The sequence below is a fragment of the Podarcis cretensis genome (genome assembly GCF_951804945.1).
Source record: "Podarcis cretensis genome assembly, chromosome: 8".
Taxonomy (NCBI): domain Eukaryota; kingdom Metazoa; phylum Chordata; class Lepidosauria; order Squamata; family Lacertidae; genus Podarcis; species Podarcis cretensis.
Genome location: NC_137177.1, coordinates 44,935,372 through 44,947,982, shown reverse-complemented (window position 1 = coordinate 44,947,982; position 12,611 = coordinate 44,935,372). Strand labels below are relative to the sequence as shown.

Genomic DNA, 12,611 nt, shown 5'->3' with positions numbered 1-12,611 from the left:
GCTGGCTTCAGATAAAAAGAGAAACTAAAGGCTTCCCCTGAGCTCTATACTTAAGAGAAGATTGTGCATCAGAACAAACCATGTTCAAAGTATGTAACATCCAGATGCACATCCTACATTCCCAAGCAGTCAGCTTTCTTGTTGAGAATCCAACAGACCATGTTTTCACGAGATGCAGGTTTTATTCCAGGAGATAGCTTTGAAGGGACCACACCTTATGGAGCTGATGACTTTCTTGGAGCAAATGACACCCAGGTCTTGGAAGACCGGCATCCTCCATTCATCCATTCTGTCACATTATGACAGAAATCATTACAAGCTTGATGGGTTTATTTATAAAGTGCTTTGAATATTGAAGTAAGCCATCTATTTCAACATTCCTCATTTCAAGCTGGGCTGTGGATCAAGATGAAAGAAAAATTAAATTGTATATTGAAGAGCTGTTAATTGAACTGTACTGTATTTAGCCAAGGGAGCCTGAGCTCCAGGCAGTCAATACTACAGAGAATTTTTAACGCACTGTATCACTAGGTTGTCAGTTTGTATTGGCAAATGCAAACAGCCTACTTGCACTGAGAGTGGCAATGATAAAGCCTTGAGAAACTTCTGAAGTTGTTAGGGAATAATGTGATAATCTTTTGTGGTAGTGTTTTCCAACCAAGTTCCTTAAAATAACTGGATTTCTTCCTTCCTTCCTCCCTCCCTCCCTCCCTCCCTCCCTCCCTCCCTCCCTCTCTCTCTCTCTCTCTCTCTCTCTCTCTCTCTCTCTCGTGTGTGTGTGTGTGTGTGTGTGTGTGTGTGTGTTTTTAAAAGATGAAAACCTATGAATTTTATGCTATTTTCACAGAAAAAGTTTTGCAAATTACAAGTTTCTATGCAGTCTAAAGAATTCCAGATTGTGAATTTCTTCACTTGCTTTGACAGTCTCATTTAAAAATATTAGCACACTCTGATATAACTCTAAAACCAGCATATCAAAAAGCTTTGGGAAAATGTTATCTCATTTTTCCTAAGGCAGTGTTAATTTCTTTTTGTAGCTAATCTATTGTAATGTTAAAATGTTAGTACATTTATAGTTAAAGATTTCTTTGAACAGCTAAATTATTTAGGCATGGCTTCTGGAACAAAAAGTGGTCTACTTGGTGGTCTACTTTCCTTGCTGATAATAAAATTGAAGGGACTAGAGACATTTCTAGAACTTGAACAGATTTGGGGCAACTTATTAAAAGGTACACCATGCCTACACTAGTTATAACTGCTTCACTTCAGGATAGGATGTGGCTTATTCATGGTGTAAAGATAATCTTCAAATGTGGAAAAGTTAATTTATTACTTAAAATAATTTGTATGGGCTTATATCTGAGAGAATTGAGGTAACTGGTATTATGGTGAATGGTTTCTGTTTGAAATGCCTCCACAACCCTCATCACTAGTCCACAGCTTTCCAAACTGTGTGTCGTGACATGTTAGTGTGTCAGCTGCAGTGTATAGGTGTTTCACACAAATGCTCCCTGTGTTCCTCCTGTAGCTGAAAAGGGGTTTGTTTAACCTACGGTTTGCTAGTAAAACTGAATTACTGTGTCACAAAATGATGCATGTCTAAAAAGTGTGTCATCAATATGAAAAGTTTGGAAAGCTCTAATATAGTCCGTGTATGCCCAAATATTCTTAAGGACTAGAGCTATGAATAATAATAATAATAATAATAATAATAATAATAATAATAATTTATTATTTATACCCCGCCCATCTGGCTGAGTTTCCCCAGCCACTCTGGGCGGCTCCCAATCAGTGTTAAAAACAATACAGCATTACATATTAAAAACTTCCCTGAACAGGGCTGCCTTAAGATGTCTTCTGAATGTCAGGTAATTCTTTATCTCTTTGACATCTGATGGGAGGGCGTTCCACAGGTCGGGCGCCACTACCGAGAAGGCCCTCTGCCTGGTTCCCTGTAGCCTCACTTCTCGCAATGAGGGAACCGCCAGAAGGCCCTCGGCGCTGGATCTCAGTGTCCGGGCTGAACGATGGGGGTGGAGATGCTCCTTCAGGTATACAGGAATACTTGCTTAAGCACCAATTCTGGCAAGGGTATACCCTCTCAAGGGTTGGACTTTCTGCTGGTGGAGAGTTGGAACTTACCGCATTAAGTACCAACATTCAATTTTATGCCTTTTGGCTCATGAGTGGATTTCTAAGTAGGGTTTTTTTTAAAAAAAACCATTGAGTTTTTGTTTTTTTAATATTAGAATGTTCATATTCTTTTGTAAGATTCAAATGGAAGTCATCAATACATCTGTAATAATTTGAGTATTTGCAAGATTGCTCCTTGTTAGATACTGGGCTCTCCCCTACATTTGTGAAGCATTTTGCATTATGTTTGGTTTCTAATATTTGAAAAGCTGTTAAAATAATAACATGAAAATTTCTGTGATTTAGGAAGATTGCCTAAGGTGCTAAATGGGATAAATCAGAGTTCCATAAGAAATTACAACACTCTCCACATTTACTTATATGCAAGCTATGCAAGTTGGAGTAACACAGATGCCATTGCAGTCAATAATGAAATCTCCCGTGACTTCATAGGAGTCAATATTATTTGTTGCCCCTGCTTCTCTGTTGGCAACTAAATAAAGGTTCCTTAGGTGTGATTCTGACACTGTTTCATGTAAGGTAATGTCCTGAATCTAATAAGCTGCTGGTAATACTCCCTGAATAATTTCAGAATGCAGCCTTTTGAAAAAGGTTGCCATTGAATACTTTTTTTTAGCCAGCAGTTTGGGCAAATGGACACTTGGCATGGCATATGGGAAGTATTGGCACTTCAGTAGCTAGTCCTCAAGATGCAACAGCAACCCATGGTTTGGAAACTTGTGAATGAGCCCTATGGAGTCTCAGGCTGGCACGCTGCGTCCTTTCTCCTTGTGCATGTTACAATTCCAGATTTACAGTCTTTGTTCGCCCCAAACCGTAGGTTGCAGTTTCATCTCAGTGGGCAAATAATGGCTTGTTGCATATCACATTGGAAGCATAAATGAAGGAGAACCCTTCTAATAACTTACCCATACTATGGACAGCCACAGAGAAGTGTAACTTGCATCCCTTTTAGAAGAAGAAGAAGAGTTTGGATTTGATATCCCGCCTTTCACTCCCTTTAAGGAGTCTCAAAGCGGCTAACATTCTCCTTTCCCTTCCTCCCCAACAACAAGCACTCTGTAAGGTGAGTGGGGCTGAGAGACTTCAGAGAAGTGTGACTGGCCCAAGGTCACCCAGCAGCTGCATGTGGAGGAGCGGAGACACGAACCCGGTTCCCCAGATTACAAGACTACCGCTCTTAACCACTACACCACACTGGCTCTCTTTATTGTAGTTTTTGTCTGCTTTATTAAACTATTTTCAGTTAACTATGTAAATTTTATTAGGGTTAACATTTATTGCAGTTTACGTCTATATGAAGTATATACTTCGTTTTACTATGTGTTAGAATTAGAACAAAGGTAGTTTTATTAGTGTTTGTGCATATAATTTTCTACTGTTCCTGATGAAGAGCTCAGTAGTCATGTTTGGGTTGAGATTTGTTTGGATTAATCAGTCCAAATTCTCTCCATTTGTTTGGCTTTTGGTGTGTTGCTCTTTTTGTGTGCAGTGACCTTTGAATACTTACAGTAACTTATTAAACTAAGAATGAGAAGGTAATTAATGAAGTGGGTATCTCTGTGTATGCTGGTGTAAAAACAGGCCAAGTGGTATGATAGGAGGATATTCCTTAAGGTCTGCAGGGAAACCTTGTTTTTCCCAGACTCGTCCAGCCCCCACCTTGAATCCTAACTGGGAAGGTTGCCGCATCCTGATTCCAGATGTTGGCATCAGAGAGCAGTGTGCAAGTGCATTATAGTTTGAAGGAAAGCAAATGGTTTTGTTCTTGGCCCTTTCAACCTAGGGCTTCAAATGAGGAGATGAGTGGGCTGAAAGGAAGCATGCATCCTCCTAGACTGAATAGTATCCCTCAAATTGTAAGCGTGGACTATCTACTTGGCAGTGTAATTGATTGGCAGGGGAACTTGGCCTTGGAATTGATGGATTGTTTTCTCTTCCCACCACCAAATTCCAGATGGTTAGGGCCGAACTGAAGAAGACACAAGTGTCCCCAGTGCTGTCTGGGTTAGAGCAATGAGCTCAGGGACTGAAGGCAGCATGCTTGTTCATCCTCTGATCACAAGAGATGCCCCTGTGATAGCTTTGGGGTTGAAGGGGTGTGTGGGCCTGCATACTCACATGCACCTCCTATCCCCCAACCATCATGAGGACTGGAGAGGTGCCAGTGCAGTATCACGTCTTGAACTTGATCTTCCCAGCTGGAGCAGAGGGTTGACCTCTTATGGGGGGGGGGGAGACACAAAAAGAAGAGCTTCAAATGATTATTGCAGGGTCTGGGTTGGTTCATGGGGAGATGGGGTTCTTGGGGTATTGTGGTCCTGAGCCATTTTAACGCTTTGTAGGTCAAAACCAGCACTTTGAATTGGCCCTGGAAGCTAATTGGCAGCCAGTGCATCAGGCCAGTGAGCAACTTGGCCGCCGAATTCTACACCAACTGGAATTTCCTAACAGTCTTCAGAGGCAGCCCTATGTATAATGCATTGCAGTAATCTAACCTAGAGATTACCAAGTTATGGACGACCCACTTCTGCTTGAGGTGGGTGCTTCATGGTTTCTAGTAGGGCTTTTGAGTGGGACTCTAAGCTGGCTTAAAGAAGCAAGGCACACTGATCTAAGAAAGTTAATTTTAGTGTGTACACTAATGATTCAGTACCAGAGGTTATTTTTATATGGCATCTGAACACAGATGTCACCTGTCACTACTGTGTTGCTTGTAATGGAATGCTTTTGTGCATTTATGTACATTTTGGATGTACATCCAGTTGAAAACAATGGTTGCACATTCAAATTTTAACCTACCCCTTTTCTTTCCATCTCCTCTGATTTGGGGGAGGGGGCAAGGGTGGGTATTATTAGCACAGTAAAACATACAAAAAAAATAAATAAATAAGGGAATATAACAACAAATAATGTGCAGTAACCCACATACACCACAAAATTATCTTGTTTAATTAAAAATTGAGAGGCAAAAACAATGTGCATAAGTTTGTTTCATTTACTATTTAGGAACTGCATTACTACAAGCTGTTTATTTCCTGAGGCTTTGATGTATTTAAATATAAGACACAGCTTCTGAAGTGAAAAATTACACATTTATGGGCAGAATTAGGAGCGTCCCATTGTGTCAAATATATAAAGTGACATATTTATGTGTTTTCTTTTGAACAGAGCCAGGCACAAAATGACATTTTGTATGAGACTAAACCAGAGGTTGATGCTAAGATAGATGCAGAGTTTGATTTAGGCTTGAAACATATTAAATGAAGGCTGTGCACTAGAAGAGGTGAAGTGAGATAAACCATAAATTGATTTTTGTATAACTCTTAAATTAGGTGCAACATTCTTCAAGAGAAGAAAAGACCCCAATGTTGCACCACTGTACATTGCATTACCCTAAGGTAGTTAGTTCATCTTAATATGTTAATAGGCTTCCAGAAGAGATGAACATTTCTTTCTCTCTCTCTTTCTTCCCCTCCCTCTCTGATATTTGGTTAATTTGCACAGGCTCCTAGTCTCTGGGCAATCTGATAGAAAGTCATATGTTACTGGTTTCTTTATGCACTGAGCAGCTGCATTAGGCAATATCTTTAAAATGTAAAAGAAGCCTACCAAATGCTCAGTCTGATAACAACAACAAATCTAATCCAAAGTGACAAGTGGGAGACTTTCCCAGACGTTTTTCTCTTTAATGTAACATGACTTTAAATTGATGCAGCCCCACAGTGATTGAAAAACTCTCAGAGCTTGTCTCCCATGATTACATTTCTGATCTGTACAACTTAATTTTTTAACTCAGTGAATCTCAACTTTGCGAATGAGCCGTTTATTTATTTATTTGAGGTCGGCAGAGCCTTCATTGACGCAATACTTCCATGTAGCATCATGGTGGTTTTGGGTTGGCAGCACATGCACTCTTTTTTCAGATTGTCGTCTCTGCAGAAATTATTGGTTGAACAACTAAATGGTCCTTTTAGGTTTTAAATAATGAATGATCTGTTTAAATACATCATGCCTTCCACATATGCTTTCACACTCTTTAACGTCTAGCACAGAGAATTTTTGGATTATTCCATTGTCTTCATCTAGTAGCCACTGACAAACTCATACTTTCTATGAGGGCCTTTTAGCTTTGGAAGAGGCTCTTTGCTGCCTTTTGATAGATCTAGGAGCTTTCCCCTTTTAAGCAGGCAGTTGGGTTTTTTATATATGGTTTTATGGCTAGTTGCAGATTCAAAACACAACAGATATGAAATCAAACAGGAAGAACAAAATGTTGTACTCCTTATCTCTGTCCAGCGTCCACTAGTGTAATGTAGCAATGGTGCTATACCATAGACAAGATTCACTGCAAATAGTTTGAACCTTGGGAGGTGTTTGATTGATCACATCATAAACCATTATTATGTGAAGAGTTATCTAATGACTGCCTTTTGTTTTAGTATTATTTAGATGCCTGCCAGAGTACTGTTATAACCTACATGGGTAATAGGGTCACTGCATAGGGTATTGACTGCTTCTAATGTTTTGAAGGAAAGAGCTGTTCCACAGAGACATTAATCACTTCATGGAACTTGTGCTGTGGACACCTTTCCCAGACCTGCAACAACAGTAGCACAAAGTTTTGCATGGATGAATACAACTTCACACACAAAAGGTTTCACACATTTATCACCAACATCCTATCTGCTTCATTGTGTATAGTTCCCTTAAATACCAGAGGACTAACTGGGCTCTACTTTGCAGGAGAGGGCATTTAGGAATGTTCATGTCAGTAGCTTTTTCTATCACACTAGGGTATTGACTGTAGCACCAGCCATGTTAGCCAGATATTCTCTTAGAGCATTCAGAATCCATCAAATTCCATTAGTTTCTGGGTCCTCTATTCCTGCAGAAAGGAGCAGTCACAGTAAGTTCTTACCTTACCTGGAAATGATCTGTCCATGACAACGAAGTTAGATCAGCCCCCTCTCAATTTCAGATCTACACTTATCCACCTGTGACAAAGACCAGATTAAAGGTATGAATTGCAAAATTGTTGGTCTCCAGCAGGGATCATCTCATTGCTGCTGCTCACAAGGAAGGTCGACAAATCACTAAGCTGCCTATTCTGTGTCTCTGTTCCATCACCTGGGCTGGATCTAGACACATCAAAAAAGAGTTTCAGGAAAATGCGTTCTAAATTTCATAAAGGGAAATCACGTTCGTGAAAAAAGGAACTCCACAGTGCCATATGGTGTCACAGTGTTATAACCCATATAAAGCACTTTTTCTTTGCCAGTGTAGCTGAGTCCCTGGTAAAGGTAAAGGGACCCCTGACCATTAGGTCCAGTTGTGGCCAACTCGGGGGTTGCGGTGCTCATCTCGCTTTATTGGCCGAGGGAGCTGGTGTACAGCTTCCGGGTCACGTGGCCAGCATGACTAAGCCACTTCTGGCAAACCAGAGCAGTGCACGGAAACGCCGTTTACCTTCCCACTAGAGTGGCACCTATTTATCTACTTGCATTTCATGGTGCAGTGCCTCAAACCTGGTGCCTCAGCCAAAGGATCCTCACAGCAAGGTCATATGGAAGATGGTGACCCCTCTTCCTGGCCCTCCAACCCATGCAGGTGTTGTGCTGAGTACCCAGGTGGGCAAAGCTGTGCCAGATCACCATTGCATAGCTCCTCCACCCAGGCCTCAGTGAGTAATGTGCAGTATAGCTGTTGAGCACAATTCAGCCAAAGTTAAGCTTTGAAAGTCCCATTGATCTTAAGGACAGAGTGGAAAATTTGTCTGGTGAAAAAAAGTCTGTGTTCACTCCCCCCTCCCCTCAAAACAACAACAACAACAACCATCTAGGGCTAACCAGGATGGCATCCCTAGGCCACCCAATGTGTTCTAATTGGAGTGGGTACATCCTGTCACCTACAGTTGGTGATACTATGGCATTGTTGAGGTGATGGCAGGATACTGGGCAGAGTGAGACCTCTATATGTAAAACAGAGGGCTTGACTAGCCTCTTACACCTTTTATATATGGCTCTTAAATGTAATTGGCAAACCTGTACGAGTTCACTTACCTTGAAAATTTGCATCTTTACAATATAGTAGTATTTCCCTTCAGCATTCCTCCAGTTCTCTTAATTTTGTGCCCTGTGCTTGTAGCATTAGTTTTCTGCTTTAACAACCTCTTCTCTTTCATTCCATTGTACTTTGTACATTCATTAAGCAGTAGTTGTTTCTACACACTCTGCTGTCTGGAAAATGTCTTGATAGACTTTGCTTTTACAGGACAGAATAGAACAGAATTTATCTCATGTTAATGTGATGATTAGCAGTGAGTTGAATGGGCCCAGAAGTTATCTTGTTTGTGCCTGCCTATCTGTCAAGGAGGGCAAAATGTGATAGCCAACATTTTCATAGTTGTATTTCAAGTGTAAAAATTAGTGGTATAGCTTTTTCATTCATATTTATTTCTTCCAAGAAACATAAACAATGTAACATTGCTTGATCTGTCATTGCTTACTTAACAATTTTATAACTTTCAGTGAAAGTGCATGAACTATCTCAGTTGGAAAGAATTGTTTAAGCTGGTACCGGGGGACTTTAAAAGTTCTATATGTAGTGATCAATAAACAGACTGTAGTGAGCATCTCATTCACATATACATACTGTTGCCCGCAACCCCAATCTCTGAGTGGTGCGAGATTCCAAGGGTTCTAGGTACTTTCCCAGAATAAAGGTTTCCTTGGAATGAGGGACAGTGGAGATTGTGATGTTTTTATGATATATGATTTATTTACAGATATATACAACCTGAGCCAACAGTGGAGGGGCTCACAGCAGTAACACCCCAATAATGTATTGCTTCTCCGATAACCACAGCCTTAGATTCAAACAGAAATCAAGCATTGATCTGTCTCTCCAGTTGCTGCCTGCTTCTAGCCTAGCTCTCTCACACAACTCTGGCTCTGGGTTTTGCCCTTCTAACCAGCAGCCAGGTGAGAGAGGGGAGTCCACCCATTTGTTTTCTGGCACAGAGCCACTTTCTTTGATACCTTAATGACCCATACTTGAGAGACCATTAGTTAGAAGCTGGCCTGCTACTTCAGCAACTGAATCCTTGCTGGATCCAGGAATTAGAAGGGACATAGAAATACAGTGTAACCCCCCCCCCCAAAAAAAAACACCCTCACAATACCTTAGATATTACCTATGTTAATAATCTTAAATTGCAGATTAGTCAACGTCTCTCTCTCTCTCTCTCTCTCTCTCTCTCACACACACACACACACACACACACACACACACACTTAACTGCAGTTCTTTCTCTGGCTTGCAGTAACTATAGTTTGTCATCATGTCAGATCTGGGCAAATGATGGTTACCACAAACTATATTTGCCTCAAAACTGGTTTTGGCAGCTGGACTTGGGCAGGTTCTGTATTCTGATTGGGAGGTACGCCATCAGATGTCACATCAAACTATAATTATTGCAAACCAGGAGGTGATAAGTGAAACAGAGAGTGTGATGGGAGAAGGGTGTGTGGAAATCCAAGGCAAACTGTTATTTAGCCATGTCTAAAACAGACTGCAGTGTCGTGTTAGTGTGCAGTCCAGCTTAAGGTATTTGCTAGATCATATCTTATTATATATGTAGATATTTAACATGTTCTGTGTCCATTTCTTGCAGTCAGGGAAGCACAGGCTATTGCCACATGAAAGCTCATGTGAAATAATAAACTTAGTCAAGATATCACAGAAAGGTGTATATATATGTCATTTTATGTATCTAGAATGCTTTCCTTCAGATCAGCTCAACGAGCCAGTGTGGAATAGTGGATAGGGATTTGAAACAGGAACTCACCCCATTGCGAACCTCCGACATTCCAATCGGCAAGCCCAAGAAGTTCAATGGTTTAGGCCACAGTGCCACCTGTGTCCCATCTTTACCTTTTGGGTTTTGAAACGTAGATCAGGGTGATCTGAATTCAAATGTTCATTCAGCAGTAAAGGGAGATTGTAGCCAATCCTGGCTTTCTGAGTATACCATCTCTATGAAACATGAATTTCTAAACACATTAGGTTTTTGTGTAAAAAGTAATGTGTAATGCAGGCCTCTGGCTTGGTACATCCAAAGATGTGTATAATTGCCAACAAATTCTGCTCACCTTGTCACTTCTTTCAGTCTGCAGTTTAGATTTGCACTTAGTAAAAAGAGATTCTGAATCTCATGCTAACTTGCTATTGAAGAGAGCAGAAGTCATATCAACAGGAACTAATAAAGTTCTCTGCAAGGCAGTGTAAGTCTCCCCTCCCCACCCGCTGTTGGATGTTTTCATTTAAATATTTAGTTGATGAAGGGTCATAAATGGAAATTAGTTTGATGGCTTCCATCTCTGATGATGTAGAACGTAGATTATTTAAAACATTCCAGCCTGAGGAATCACACAGTGCAAATTATAACCCTAATATCTTAAGAGCAGAGAACCTGCATAGGCTGCTAAATAAACTTCAATAATTACTTCAGGGGGGTTTCCTGTGCAGGGCTCTAATTTTTTCTAGTTTTCATTTTTCTCAGGTTGCTGACCACAGTGACAGTTTTGCTGGTCTTGTATAAAATAACTAACACATGTATGCACCTGGCCTTTCATTATTGTTACTCTGCATTTTATAAAGAGAGAGCAAGATATGAAACTCTTGCAGTTTCTGCTGATAACAACACTTAGCCAAGGTTTTATACGCCTTGAAAGAAAAGACATGGCACTATCCATTAAATACTGTTCCAAAGCATACCTTTGCAAAATAGTCAGATAGTTGTAGCTATCATTTTGCCACATTAAGATGACACTTAAATTGTTTTCTTCCTGACTTAAATGTGAGCGTTCCTATCTCTTAAATAAATGAGGCATGCTTAACACTTTCCTAGTGTTCTCCTTACTCAAAAGAAATAGGAGTGAAATTGCATTTGTATATTTTCATGATGATGAAAATAAATATATCTGTCATGCTTCAGGCCAACCTTATTAAGTGGTGAATATTTTTAACTCCCCTCCTCACAATTAATGCGCAATGTAGTCAAGATGCCTCTGGAGTTAGCTGGTGAAATAAATGTGAAAGTTGACAAACACTCTTCTATTTATACTACCTGAATTGAGCCTGCTTGTTTTCAGGATGAATACCGATGAGCTGTTCCTTAGTTCTGCATGTATTTTTTCTTACTTTTGAGTACAGCCGTTGTTACTATTTTAATTTTATAAAATAATTGTGTGAGAGAGTTTATTCCTGGCAACATTTCTGACACATAGGTTGCTAAAGAACCGCCTTAGGAATCAAGTATTGCTATAGAATAATAAAATGGTTTATTAAATTAGCAAAAGCATTTTATTTTCAGAGAAACAAACAAATTAAATGAAAGTAACTGTGGAATTCCTGTAATTTTATCTGATGGAAAGAAAGTGGGGTTTTTAATTTTGACAGTATTGCAACACAGAGATCTCAGTAAGTATCAAGCAAACTTAATATATGAAGTAAGGTCCAATAATGCAGAACTCTTGAGTGTTTATTTTGTATTGCTTTGCCACAAGATGGCCCTGTTATGTCACATAGATTTCACAAATGGCAGCTTTTTTTGGTTAAAGTATATTCTCAGTCCTTGAAAAGTAGCTACACAGAAGAAACAAAAAAGAACTACAGTCATCTGTTGTGTCCAACCCTTGTAAAATGCTATTAAATATAAGACTATCCAACAGAGACTAATATAAAAAACCTTGTCAGTGATTTCCATTGTCATTTTTCAACACTATTTTCTTAATGCCCTTTCTTTCTCACTTAAAAAGACAATTCAGTGAATACGTGTTTCAGTAGTCTTACATTTAATAAAAACATTACAGTGGTACCTCGGGTTACATACCCTTCAGATTACATACGCTTCAGGTTACATACTCCGCTAACCCAGAAATAGTTACAGATAGGTAGCCGTGTTGGTCTGCCATAGTCAAAACAAAATAAAAAAATTCCTTCCAGTAGCACCTTAAAGACCAACTAAGTTAGCTCATACCAAGAACTAACTTAGTTGGTCTTTAAGGTGCTACTGGAAGGAATTTTTTTATTTTGTTTTAACCCAGAAATAGTACCTCTGGTTAAAAACTTTGCTTCAGGATGAGAACAGAAATCGCACAGCAGCAGCGGGAGGCCCCATTGGCTGAGGTGGTACCTCAGGTTAAGAACAGTTTCAGGTTAAGAACGGACCTCCAGAACGAATTAAGTTCTTAACCCGAGGTACCACTGTATATTTTTCTTAACATCATGAAAGCTGTGGATCTGACTGAATCAAAGACTCTTCATTTTATTCATTTTCCAAGGCATGCCACTTGAAATGGAGCTAGTATAGTTATTTTCCTTTCCATTGCAACCAATGTGTATGTGTGTGTGGAAATTGCTAATTAATTTCCATTGTCCTCTTATCAATGATC

At 39.8% G+C, this 12,611-nt stretch overlaps 1 protein-coding gene across 1 annotated transcript in view; it reads left to right on the top strand.

Annotated features, from left to right (window-relative positions):
• WWOX (WW domain containing oxidoreductase) overlaps positions 1 to 12,611 on the top strand; it is a 555,885-nt gene that overhangs the window by 39,700 nt on the left and 503,574 nt on the right. The gene's annotated exons all lie outside the window — the stretch shown is intronic.